At 52.0% G+C, this 13,650-nt stretch overlaps 1 protein-coding gene across 3 annotated transcripts in view; it reads right to left on the reverse strand.

Moving 5' to 3' along the window:
• Positions 1–13,650, reverse strand: part of MXRA7 (matrix remodeling associated 7) — a 37,893-nt gene that overhangs the window by 12,837 nt on the left and 11,406 nt on the right. The window lies entirely within an intron of this gene.

The following is a 13,650-nucleotide window of genomic DNA, read 5'->3' on the forward strand; positions in this document are numbered from 1 at the left end:
GGCAGCATGGCCATCGCAGCCTCTGGCTTTGCTTCCTTCTGTGTTGTTTTCCATCTCCAACTCTCAGTGTCCATGTTCCCAAAACTGGAGCCCCACCTCTTCAGCCAGTTCTCTCCCACACAGAGACACAATAAACAGATGATCAGAGGAATGGCCCGGGATGGCCTTGGTGGAAGGAAGAAGTGACTTCAGCTTGCAGGAATGTCAGAAGATGAGAGCGACGTGCCGTGCCCATGGGCTCTGTGGGATTGAAGGTCGTGGGGAGGGGACATGGGGCCCCAGGAACTTCAACTTGGAAGCCCAGTGGGTAGATGTGGAAATTAATGAATGAGCAGCCCCAGCTGATCCCATGGAGCCCAGCCAGCCTCGGCCGCCCACAGGGAGGCTCCTTAACAAAACATTGAGCTGTGCTGGGAGGCGAAGTTTTTACAAGCCCCATGGCGGGTCGGAAGTGGCAAACCCCGAGGGGCCTTGAGCTCCTCTGAGTGACTTTTTGTTTGTTTGGTTTTTGTTTTTTCTGAGTTTTTTTTTTTTTGAGACAGAGTTTTGGCTCTTGTTGCCCAGGCTGGAGTTCAGTGGCGCGATCTCGGCTCACTGCAACCTCTGCCTCCTGGGTTTAAGCGATTCTCCTGCCTCAGCCTCCCAAGTAGCTGGGATTATGGGCACCCGCCACCCAAGCCCAGCTAATTTTTTTGTATTTTTAGTAGAGATGGCATGTCACCATGTTGGCCAGGCTGGTCTCGAACCCCTGACCTCAGGTGATCCGCCTGCCTCGGCCTCCCAAAGTGTTGGGATTACAGGAGTGAGCCACTGTGCCCGGCCTGAGAGACTTTCTTGACTACACAAAATGCCGCCTGGGGGCAGCTGCGCAGGCAACACAACCTCTTCCCTGTTGAGCAGTTTGTACACAGAGACTCGGTGCTATCTATGGTGAAGTGGTGCCTGGATGTCCTGATATTTCCCAAATTTTGCACAGCAAAGTATCTTTGTGGCTGAGGTTGGGGTAGGCAGGCCTCTTCAGGGGGCAGGAAGAGGAGCCACTCCATTTGACACAGCAAACCCCCTTCTAGGCATCTGCTCCAGACTGGAGAAATGTTCATCAGGACTTTTTTTTTTTTTTTTTTTTTGAGACGGAGTCTCGCTGTGTCACCCAGGCACCCAGGCACCCAGGCTGGAGTGCAGTGGCGCAATCTCAGCTCACTGCAAGCTCCACCTCCCGGAGTCACGCCATTCTCCTGCCTCAGACTACAGGCGCCCGCCGCCACGCCCGGCTAATTTTTTTGTATTTTTAGTAGAGACGGGGTTTCACCGTGGTCTCGATCTCCTGACCTCGTGATCCACCCGCCTCGGCCTCCCAAAGTGCTGGGATTACAAGCGTTAGCCACGGCGCCCGGCCAGGATTTTTATATAATGACTCTGACTGCATGCAGTTGAAAAGACGGAACTGGGGACTGGGCGCGGTGGCTCACGCCTGTAATCCAAGAATTTTGGGAGGCCAAGGTGGGTGGATCACCTGAGGTTGGGAGTTCGAGACCAGCCTGGCCAACATGGCAAAACCCCGTCTCTACTACAAATACAAAAAAAAATTAGCCGAGTGTTGTGGCAGCTGCCTTTAATCCCAGCTACCCAGAAGGTTGAGGCAGGAGAATCGCTTGAACCCGGGACGCGGAGGTTGCAGTGAGCCGAGATTGCGCCACTGCACTCCAGCCTAGTGACACAGCAAGACTCCATCTTAAAAAAAGAAAAAAGAAAAAAAAAAGGGAGGCATTTATAGCTGCTGATGTGAAAAGTGCATCAAGATAAATCGAGGGAAAAATGCAAGCAGCAGCCCCACGTGAGCAGCGCGGTCATCTTGCTGTAAGTGGCAAAGTGGAAGTGCACGCTTGTGCTCGAAAATGCAGAGAAAAGGTTTGTTTTTTGGAAGGGCCCACGAGAAACTGTCAGTGGTGGCTACCTCTCGGGAGAGGAGACGGGGGGGCAGCTTTTCCTTTCCATCTTATACATTTCAGTATAATTTGGACTTTCCATTAATATGCATGAATGACTGAATATATTTTTTAAATGCTAATGGTGTCTTTGGACAGTCAGATCCAAAGACCCCATTTTTTCTTTATTTTCTTATATATTCTAAAAAAGAGGAAAAAAAGAAAAAGTAAGAGGCCAGGTGTGGTGGCTCATGCCTGCAATCTCAGCACTTTGGGAGGCTGAGGTGGGAGGGGTGCTTGAGCCCAGAAGTTCAAGGCCAGCCTGGCGACATAGTGCATGCCTCGCCTCTACTGAAAATTTAAAAATTGGCCGTGCATGGTGGCACGCACCTGTGATCCCACCTACTTAGAAGGCTGAGGCAGAGGGATCACTTGGAAAAAAAAAAAGTAGAAAGAAAGTAACATCCTAAAAATATATATATTTGGTTTCTGCCCCCAGTTCTTGACACAGTTTTTATTTTGTTTTTTGAGACACGGTCTTGCTCTGTTGCCCAGACTGGAGTGCAGTGGTGCAATCACAGCTCACTGCAGTCTTGACCTCCAGGGCTCAAGCAGTCCTCCTGCCTCAGCCTCTGGAGTAGCTGGGATCACAGGTGCATGCCTGACACGGAGCTCCTAAATCCCTTGAATTTGCTGAGTTACAGGGGTGCTAACAGCATGTTTTTTTCTAACATTTGGTTTTGATCCCAGTCGCTGGCACAGAGCTCCTAAACCTGTTGGAATTTCCCGGGTGACAGGAGTGTCTTTTGTTCTAAGGAGGTGACTCCTGGGTGGGCTGATTACCAGAGAGATCAAGTTGCAATGAGAAGCTTGGAACTTTCAGCCCTACCACCCCCCAGCTTCCTCCAGAGACTGGAGGGGAGCTGGAGATTAAGAATCGATGACGCCTATGTGATGAGGCCTCCATCAACATCCCTATAGGGTTTGGAGAGCTTCCAGGCTGCTGAATGCATTCCCGTGTGCGGGGGGTAGCGTACCCCAACTCCATGGGGACAGAAGTTCCTGCATTCAGGACCTTACTGGACCTCACTCTACTTAGGTACCTCCATCTGGCTGTCCATCTGTAGCCTTTATCACTTCCTTTCTAATAAACCAGTTAACATAAGTGCTTCCCTGAGCTCTGTAAGACGCCATAGCAAATTACTCAACTTGAGGAGGGGTTCAGGAACCCCTGATTTGTAGCCAAGTAGGACCAAAGTGTGGGGAACGAGGAGACCTGATACTTGTGATTGGCCCCTGAAGTGGGGGGCAGTCTTTGGGACTGGGCCCTAACCTGTGGGGTCTGCACTGATTCCAGGCAGTTAGTGTCGGAGTTGAACGGGAGGACACCCACTTGGTGTCTGGGTGGCTGGAGAATGCGCTGGTTGTAGAGGTGGGGCTGGCTGCATATTTGGAATCAGAAGTGAAGGGTTCTGTGGAGTGTTGTGTTCAGGGACAGAAAAACAGTTGGTTTTTCTCATGGTTGATGTCTCTCTTTAATGACAGGCAAACAGCCACTGACCTATTCAGGGCAAGGCCCCGGAACTAAGCCCAGTATCACGAACAGACAGGAGGCCAGTTCTCCTCTTATGTGCAAAGGACACAAAGATTAAATGAAAACAACAGCAACAATAAGCACAGTCCCTGCCTTATGGAGCTCGTGGTCCAGTAGGAAAGACAAACAAATAATTGCAATCCAGGGCGAGGAGTCCATGAGCCGGGGCAGATCCATATCCCCAAAGGACCCGTATCAGCTGACGTGTCCAAGCCCTCCTGAGCAGAGAGAGGCTGGCACACATTTAGATTTGGGGCCAGGCACAGTGGCTCACACCTGTAATCACAGTACTTTGGGAGGCTGAGGCAGGAGGGTCGCTTGAGCCCAAGAGGTTGAGGCTGTAGTAAGCCATGGGGGTGCCACTGCACTCCAGCCTGGGCAAGAGTGAGACCCTGTCACACACACACACACAAAATTGTACTTGACTTTGGAAGTCTGATTTTTCTTTCTTTCTTTTTTTTTTTTGAGACAGAATTTTGCTCTTGTTGCCCAGGTTGGAGTGCAATGGTGCGATCTTGGCTCACTGCAGCCTCCAGCTCCCGAGTTCAAGCGATCCTCCTGCCTCAGCCTCCCGAGTAGCTGGGACTACAGGCTTGTGCCCCCACACCTGGCTAATTTTGTATTTTTAGTAGAGATGGGGTTTCTCCATGTTGGTCAGGCTGGTCTCGAACTCCCGACCTCAGGTGATCCGCCCGTCTCGGCCTCCCAAACTGCTGGGATTACAGGTGTAGGCCACTGCGCCTGGCCTGGAAGTCTGATTTTTAAAAAGCTGTGGTCGTGACCCATTGATGGGTCAGGAAAGCAACTGAGAAGGCCTTACTAGTATTGTTAAAAACAAAAAACGGGCGACCAAAGTCTTGGTGAAGTTTGAAGCTTTAATAACTTCGGAAGTATAGATACTACAAATGTACCAAAAAATGACATTTGAAAGGTTATTTACATTTAAAATACCTTGATATCTCTTACTTAGATTCTTACAATACCCCCTCTAGTGCTATACATGGCTCTAGTTGTTTTCAAACTTCGAAAAGCCTTTTATCGACTGTTGGTCAGTGATGGGAAAAGATTGCACTGTGATTCCAGCTTCACCATGTTCCAAAGAACTGGATTTTGTGCACACGTGACCTTAAGGGAGGTCAATCAGGCCACTGACCTCAAGGGAGGTCAATTCAGCCCAGGAAAGGGCTCCTTTGCCTGCCTGTCCATCCAGACACTGGCACATGCAGAGAATTAAAATGAAAAATCTAGCACTTGACTGTCAGGAAACTAAGTGGAAAAGAAATTTAAATAAGTAAATATTCAACTGATGTTTTGTAGGTTTGTACATTTAAACATCTGAAGTTATTAAAACTGCACTAAGACTCTGGGGACACCCCTGTATCCCAGAATGAAATAAAAGGCAAGGCTGGGCGCGATGGCTCATGCCTGTAATCCCAGCACTTCAGGAGGCCGGGGCGGGTGGATCACGAGGTCAGGAGTTCGAGACCAGCCTGGCCAACATGGGGAAATCCCGTCTCTACTAAAAATACAAAAATTAGTTGGGCGTGGTGGTGCACGACTGCTTCAGCTACTTGGGAGGCTGAGGCAGGAGAATCGTTGGAACCTGGGAGGCGGAAGTTGCAGTGAGCTGAGATCATGCCACTGCAATCCAGCCTGGGCAACAGACCAAGACTCTGTCTCAACAAAAACAAAAACAAAAAGAAAGACAAACAGCATTTTGTGTGTGGTAGAGTTAGATACTGGTTTATAAAACTTCTGGCGCCAGGCGAGGTGGCTCACGCCTGTAATCCCAGCACCTTGGGAGGCTGAGGCAAGTGGGTTGCTTGAGCCCAGGAGTTTGAGACTGCCCTGGGCAACATGTCAAACCTCAGTTCTACAAAAAAATTACAAAAATTAGCTGGGCATGGTGGGATGTGCCTGTAGTCCCAGCTGAGGCTGAGGTGGGAGGATCACTTGAGCCCAGGAGGTCAAGGCTGCAGTGAGCCCAGATCACACCACTGCCCTCCAGCCTAGGTGAAGGAATGAAAGCCTGTCGCAAACAAACGAAAGAAAACAAAACAACAACACAACAAAAAACTTCTGGTGTACTTGTGTGACTTTATATACAGGATGTAATTTAAAATTTCTTTCTTATTGCGACACCTGACCAAAAAAAGTTTGAAAACACTGCTGAATTGGCCATTTATTTTGTTTTTTGTCTGTGCAGAAATCCCCTGTTCTTTCGGAAGTTGTCCCTTGAATCCCGTGGCCCCAGTTGGGGCAGTCAAACCCTCCCCCTTCCATCTACTTATCTGGATGGGCGGGGGCATAGGCCCAGGAGCCCAATTTCTGCCTGGGGGACAAGGACCCTCTGGGACCAGAGCAGTGAGCTGCCTAGAGTGGGCCCGGGGGGAGAGGCTCGTTGGAGAGCCCCCTCCCCTACTGTGTGCTTGTCCTGAGGCCATTCCACCCTGCCTTTCCCTGCCTGAGAGCCGTTCCATTCCAACTCCCACAGTCTCTGGACCACCGTGTCCTCCATCCACTGACCCCTCTCCTGTCCACCACTCACCACATGCAGACTTTGCAGGCCAAGAACATCTCAAATTTGCCTGCATTAAATCTCAGCTCCGCCGAAGTCAAGGGTTGGATAGCCATGGAACGTTTTTTTGGAGTGGTTATCAAACTGCACCCCATGGAGGCATCCCAGGGCCTCACACCTGGGCTTCTACTGGAAATAACATCCTCACTTTTATCTGGGTAACTTGTTAGGCTTTTAAAGAATATGCTAATAATAATTGAATGAATTCCAATTATTATTATTGTCATTATTGAGACAGGGTCTTACTGTCATCCAGGCTGCGGCAGAGTGATGCGATCTCGGCTCACTGCATCCTTGACCTTCTAGGCTCCGTTAATCCTCCTATCACAGCTTCCCTAGTACCTGGGACCACAGACATAGGCCACGAGGCTTGGCTAATTTGTGTATTTTTGGTATAGATGAGGTTTTGCCATGTTGCCCAGGCTGGGCTTGAACTCCTGGGCCCAAGGGATCTGCCTGCCTCAGCCTCCCAGCTCCTGGCTGTGGTGTTTTTACTTTTTTAAAAAATAATGGGGGCCGGGTGCGGTGGCTCATGCCTGTAATCCCAGCACTTTGGGAGGCTGAAGTGGGTGGATCACCTGAGGTCGGGAGTTTGAGACCAGCCTGGCCAACATAGTGAAACCCTGGGTCTACTAAAAAATACAAAAAATTAGCTGGGTGTGGTGGCAGACGCCTGTAATACCAGCTACTTGGGAGGCTGAGTCAGGAGAATCGCTTGAACCTGGGAGGTGGGGGTTGCAGTGAGCCAAGATCACGCTCCAGCCTGGGCAACAAGAGCAAAACTCTGTCTCAAAAACAAAACAAAACAAAACAAAACAAAAAAACCCACCAGTGTTGATTGTATTTTGCCCTGATTTTATAAAAGTGTGGACACAACAGAAAAGTGAAAGTGCTGACTCCAGTAGCAAGAAGTGCCGGTTTCAGACACAGTGCAATTGAGACAAAGACACAAACCCTTCTCTGCAAGGGGTGGCTCTTTAGCTTCAGGTGTGTGTGTGCGCAACGGGATGGGAAGGGATAAAGCACAACCTTGTGCGAGATACCAGAGCTCCATTGTCTAAGGCTGTGCCCAACAGAGAGCTGGCACTAAGGATTTTACCTTCGTGCCGCCCTCATAGCACGCCCATCTTTCCTTCCACTTTGGCACATTCAAATTTGCAGCTATGTTTTCAGGAATGTGCACAGTGGGGGCCTTGAGGAAAAGGGAGCTCAGCTCAGCTGTGTCTGCAGGGAGCAGGGAAGGCCTTAGAGTGGATGAGAAAGCCACGTTGCGTCCGAGATGGGCTTGCCAGGCAGATGCAGAGAGAAGGGCATCTGGGCAGAGTGTACAGCCCATGTAAAGGCATGGAGGCACAGAACACCTCGGCTCTTCCAGTGGCTCCACAGAGTTGGGTATGATTGCAGGATGGGTGTGACACGGTCAGAAATAGTGCACAGAAGCTGGGTGTGGTGGCTCATGCCTATAATCCCAGCACTTTGGGAGGCTAAGCCAGGTGGATCATTTGAGGCCAGGAGTTCGAGACCAGCTTGGCCAACATGGTGAGACCCCCCTCTCTACTAAAAAAATACAAAAATTAGCTGAGTGTGGTGGTGGGTGCCTGTCATCCCAGCTACTTGGCAGGCTGAGGCAGGAGAATCTCTTGAATCTGGGAGGCGGAGGTTGCAGTAAGGCGAGATCGCACCACTGCACTCCAGCCTGTGTGACAGAGCGTGACTCTGTCTCAAAAAGAAAAAAAGAAACAGCGTGCAGAAATGCAGGGTCTGCAACCACAGAGATCGTATACAGGACACTAAAGCATTTGGTTTCATTCCTCGGGAAGTGAGAAGCCACCTGAAGCTTTCAAACGGGGACAAACAAGGCTGGGCGCGGTGGCTCACACCTGTAATGCCAGTACTTTGGGAGGCCGAGGTGGGAGGGTCGCTTGAGGCTAGGAGTTCGAGACCAACCTGGGCAATGAAGTGAGACCCCCATCTCTACAAAAAATTAACAAATTAGCCAGGGGTGGTGGCATGTGCTGGTAGCCCCAGGTACTTGGGAGGTTGAGGTGGGAGGATCGCTTGAGTCCAGGAGTTTGAGGCTGCAGTGAGCTATGATGGTGTTACTGCACTCCAAATGAGTGACAGTGGGAGACCCTGCCTCTAAAAAAAACATAAAAATAAAAAATAAACAGGTATCAATACAAATTTTTTAAACGAAAAAAAATAAACAGGGACACACAGAGTGAGAGCTGCACTTGGGAGGCTGAGGTGGGAGGATCGCAATAGGGGCAAGAGAAGAGGCAGGAGGAACTATGAGAAGAGGGTACAGAGCTCAGGGGAGAGATGGTAAAGGCCCAAACTGCGATGCTAAAGGCATCTGGCCGTCAGCTCAGCGTTGAATGAATCCGTGAAGGTGCGGCCAGCCAAAGGCAATCTCTCCAGGGTCTCATGGTCTGAGTCCTCCCCACCATCAGGCAGCTGTGCCTCGCTGGGCGTGACCAGGATCATTTCCTGGAGGCAGCACGAACCCAACAGAGTACGCAGCCGATTCTTCCTGGGGTCTTAAAGGAAACGGAACAGAGCAGCTGCTAGAGCGCTGGCTCAAACCTCACCCAAGGCCTGCGGAGTTCCTGTCCATGCCCTTGGTCCCAGGAGTGTTCAGGCTACTCGGCTCATGGGCTGAACTGTGTTCCATGCCCCAATTCATATGCTGAAGCCTTAGCCCCAACTACCTCTCATCCTGACTCTATTTGGAAACAGGGCCTTTAAAGAAAGGTGATTAAGTTAAAATGAGGCCATTAGGGTGGGCCCTAACCCAAAGACTGCTGTCCTTATAAGAGGAAACTCGGACACACACAGAGACATGAGGGTTGTGAGTGCACAGAGGAAAGACCATGTGAGGAGGCGGAGAAGGCGGCCAACTGCAAGCCAGGGAGACAGGGCTTAGGAGGACCCGAACCTGCGGACACCTTGAACTTGGCCCTCCAGTCTGCAGACCTCTGGGAAAAGAAATGTCTGTTGCTGAAGGTGCCCAGTCTGTGGCATTTTGTTATAGCAGCCCTGGCAAATGAATACATCATGTTTCTGATGAAAGTCAATCCATTTCATGGAAATAGAGAATTGAGACAGGCAGCTGGCGTCACCCTGGCTGGTCCCCAGGGCAGGCTGGGCTGAGCCCAAGCTCCATCACTTCACTGATCAGAGTCTCAGCATTTTATGACTGAATAGAGATCACGTTTTAATGTCATGTTCTGGGATAATTTTCTAATTCAGCTTTTCCCTCCAATGGAGGAGGTGGAGGAGGGAGGGGGAAGGCAAAGGGGACGTGCCTCCTGACAGCCTCCCCAGTGCTAGGAGCCTAGGACCAGGGTGCCCCGGAGGCCAAGGTGAGGGGCCCGGCCAGGCTGCAGTAGCTGGGAGAGACAATGAACCAAGCTCATGCCCTGCAGGCTGCATGCTGCCATTTATGGCTGCCCTGGCTGATTCAAGCTAATTCAAGCGTGATGCAAAGTGCTGAAGTCGGGAGAGGGAGAGAGGGGAAGTGGGAGGGGAGAGAAGAGAGGGACAGATAAGAGGGGGGAGGGGAGAGACAGAGAGAGAGAGAGAACACTAACAGAGAGAGAGTGATAGATTTCTGCCTGTTTGTCTGCTGCCCAAGGCGATGGTTTTGCTGTGGGGCAGTGCAAAGGTCTGTTGTGGCCCTGTGGCCATCAGAGCTGCCGCCTGCTGTGACTGCACCAATCCCACTGGCTAATCCAGAATGACTTTAGAGGACAGCAGCTCCAGAAGGCAGGCTGTTCCTAACTCCCAAGGGGACACCTGTCCCTCCCCTGCCTGCAGCAGGCAAGGATGGAAATAACAGGAAGGCAACAAGGGGCCTGCCCAGGCCCCCCAAACCCAGAATGGGCCAGGCCTAGGGCTGCCTCCACGGTGCCTGACAACGCTCTCACTCCTTCCAGAAGGACTCCATTAGCCAATCAGCTGCTCATCTTTTGCAATGGGGGTGGGCGAAGCATCAGCTGCGGGGCGAGCAGCAAAGCCCAGCTGGTGCCAGCTCTGGGGGCTTGGTGGTGGGCAGGGAGGGCAGGCTGGGGCAAGGGTCACCTCTGTTCCTCCATACCCGGCAAAACAACTCAGCCATCTCCCCCTCCAAACTATAGCTCCAGGCTGGGGACACGCAGGCTCCACTCACTAAATCCGTATTTGCAACTGGATGAGGCATGTCCCAGGAACTTCTGTCCAGAACCTAGTAACCCGTCTCAAACTGTCCCCCTGTCACTTGTCCAGTTTTTCTTGGCAGTCACAGCATCTCTGACACCTTAACATGGCCTGGGAATGTTGATTCCAACCTGACAACTTCCTTCCTTCCTTTTTTTTTTTTTTTTTTTGGGGGGATAGAGTCTTGCTCTGTTGCCCAGGCTGGGATGCAATGGTGCAATCTCTGCTCACTGCAACCTCCGCCTCCTGGGTTCAAGAGATTCTTCTGCCTCAGCCTCCCGAGTAGCTGGAATGACAGGTGCACGCCAGCATCCCCGGGTAATTTTTGTATTTTTAGTAGTGACAGGGTTTCGCCATGTTGGCCAGGCTGGTCTTGAACGCCTGACCTCAAGTGATCCGCCTGCCTCGGCCTCCCAAAGTGCTGGGATTACAGGCGTGAGTCACTGCGCCCGGCCCTGACTTCCTTTCTATTCTGAATTCTAGAGTCTCCCCTTCACTCCAACAGGCTTCTGGCTTCACCCCTTTATTCTCTGTTCTCCTGCTACAACCATTCAATGCCTTCAGGTGGCACCTACATCTGTTCTCCTCCAATTCATCTTTTTTGGGGAGACGGACTCATTCTGTAGCCCAGGCTGGAATGCAGTGGTGCAGTCATGGCTCACTGCAGTCTCAACCTCCCTGGGCTTAAGCAATCCTCCCCCCTCAGCCTCCTAAGTAGCTGGGATCACAGGCGTGTGCCACAATACCCAGCTAGTTTTCTTATTTTTTGCAGAGACTGGGTCTCACTATGTTGCTCAGGGTGGTCTCAAACTCCTGGGGTCAAGCCATTCTCCTGCCTCAACTTCCCAAAGTGCTGGGATTACAGGCAGGAGCCACCACACCCAGCCCTCATCCAGCTTTAAGAACATCTTCAAATGCCAACTTCATAATGCTTTTCCTGCTCAAAACCCATGCCACCTGCCTACATTGCCTGACCTTGTTCAATTTCAATAATCTCTGTTTCTCCAAGTTCTACTTCCAGATTCTCCTGCCATCAGACTGGGTGAGGTCTCTCTCCTCGATGGCTAAGAACCGGGGGTGCCACTGGGTAGGGGTGGTGGGCTGGGACTCGGGGTGCTCTTTGCACCATGGCCTCAGGAATGTGATCTGTCCTTCCACATTCACCTCTGCACCCCTCTCCTTCCTCTGTCTGGGCAGGGGTCCCCCAAGGTCACAGGACCTGATTTGCAGGCCCTTTAATTCTACCCTAGGTTTGCAGAGACTGCTGCAAGGAGGAGGGGACAGAGTAAAAGGGGCCTAGACTGCCGCCCACAGCAGCTCTGTTTTTGCTTTATGTCCTGGGCTTCCATAAGACACTGAAGAGGCAAGAAGGGATCCAGTGTTTTATTATTCTCATTTTTTTAAAATTTACTTTTGCGACTGAGTCTTACTCTGTCACCCAGGCTGGAGTGCAGTGGCACAATCTTGGCTCACTGCAACCTCCACCTCCTGGGTTCAAGCGATTCTCCTGCCTCAGCCTCCCAAGTAGCTGATTAGTCCCAAGTAGGGATTACAGGCAAGCGTCACCACACCTGGCTTTTTGTATTTTTAGTATGGACTGGGTTTTGCCATGTTGGCCAGGCTGGTCTCGAACTCCTGACGTCAGGTGATCTGCTTGCCTCAGCCTCCCAAAGTGCTGGGATTACAGGCGTGAGCCACCGGACATGGCCAGGATCCAGTGTTTTAGAAAATGTTAGAAAACCACTGATCTAGTGTGGCTTCCACCTAAGGAAAAACACTTGGTGATGGAACCTTGGATGAACTGCTGGTATCCTGTCTCTGTTTGAACGCTTCTGGGACAGGAAACTCATTACCTTACAGAGCAGTCTTCCTCTCTGGGGCATAACATAACAGCGCGAGTGCAAGAACTGCAGGCGGCTGTGCAGGGCGCTGGGCAGGAGGCCTGGGCAGGGAGAGAAACAAGATGCCTTCCTGCTGCCCCAGGTGGGAGACAAAGAGACAGGACCTGCCTCTAGGCAGGAGCCCACAGCGATTTCTGTTCTTTCTTTTTGTGGCATTGTGGCGTATTTATTCAACAGGTGCCTACTGCGTGCGGGCCTGTTGCGGGAGCTGGGAGGTAGCGGGCAAGGGCCCTGCTCTCCCGAACAGGCGTTTCACTGCAGCAGACAAGGCACACTGAAATAAAAGATGACCTCAGACCGGATGAAGTGATATGAAGAAAGCCAAACGTGACGATGCACTGGAGAAAGAGAGAGAGTGGGCGGGTGGCGGGGGGGACTTTACATCTGCTCACAGGGGCAAGGACACGGAGAGGACAGAGGTGAGGACCGACTGCGTGGAGGCTCAGGCAGGGAGGGGTGTGCTGGGCAGGGTCCGGATGTGGGCACAGGGCTGGCAGGTCTAAGCACCAGAAAGGAGTCTGTGGCTGCGGGGGGCTGGGAGCAGATGCCGAGTAGGCAGGGTGCTCCTGGGCCTGGGGCTGTGGGAAGTTTGGAATTGCACGCGGAGGGCTGTGAGCAGGGGCCGTGGGGTGTGCTCTCTGTGCTAGGAAGGTCATGCTGCTTGCTGGAAGAGCCTGGCAGGGGTGGGGAGGACAGGAAACAGGGAGACCAGTGAGGAGGTCACTGAACAGCCACCGAAGCAGGAGCCAGAAAGATGAGAGGAGGGAGGGCTGCTCTTGGGACACACTCTGGAGAGGTGACCAGAATTGCAGACAGCAGGTCTTTAGGGCGTGAAGGAGGCGGGGATGACCTGGGCTTTTGGTCTGAGCAGCTGAGCGTGGGGGGGTGGATCCGGGATGAGATGAGGAATGCCGGGTGGAGGGGCGGCAGAAATGAGGCACTCGTCAGCGTGTTGGGCTGAGGTGCACGTAGACAAGCCAGGGGCCAGGGAGCTCAGGGGAGGCGAGAGCTGGGCGTATAGATGTGGGTACCATCAGCTGTTGGTCAGGGGAATGGGGGTGGCAGGTGTGTTCTGGAAGGCAGCAAGGCGGGCCTGGTCTAGGAGTCCTGCAGTTGATACTATGGGCGTGAGCTCTTCCAGCAGGGCAAAGAGCAGGAGTGTGCTGGGTAAGCCGCTGACAAGGAGGGAGTATGTTGCAGGTGGGGGTGTCTGGGGAGAGACCGGATCACTGTTCCTGCGAGGAGCTGACCCCTTCCGGGCCCCAACCCCCGCCCAGGGCCGACTGTCGCGTTCCAATGTCCAGACCAAAAGCATCGTCCTGCATTCCAACCTCACATCCCAATCAAGGGCACATTCACAGGCCCTAAACAAACTCTTGCTCAGATGACTGGAGCATGCCAGATTCAATCCTATCAGATTAACAGTTTTTGGCAAGTTCCTACAAAGAGGATTTA

The sequence above is a fragment of the Nomascus leucogenys genome, chromosome 14 (genome assembly GCF_006542625.1).
Source record: "Nomascus leucogenys isolate Asia chromosome 14, Asia_NLE_v1, whole genome shotgun sequence".
In the NCBI taxonomy this organism is placed as follows: Eukaryota; Metazoa; Chordata; class Mammalia; order Primates; family Hylobatidae; genus Nomascus; species Nomascus leucogenys.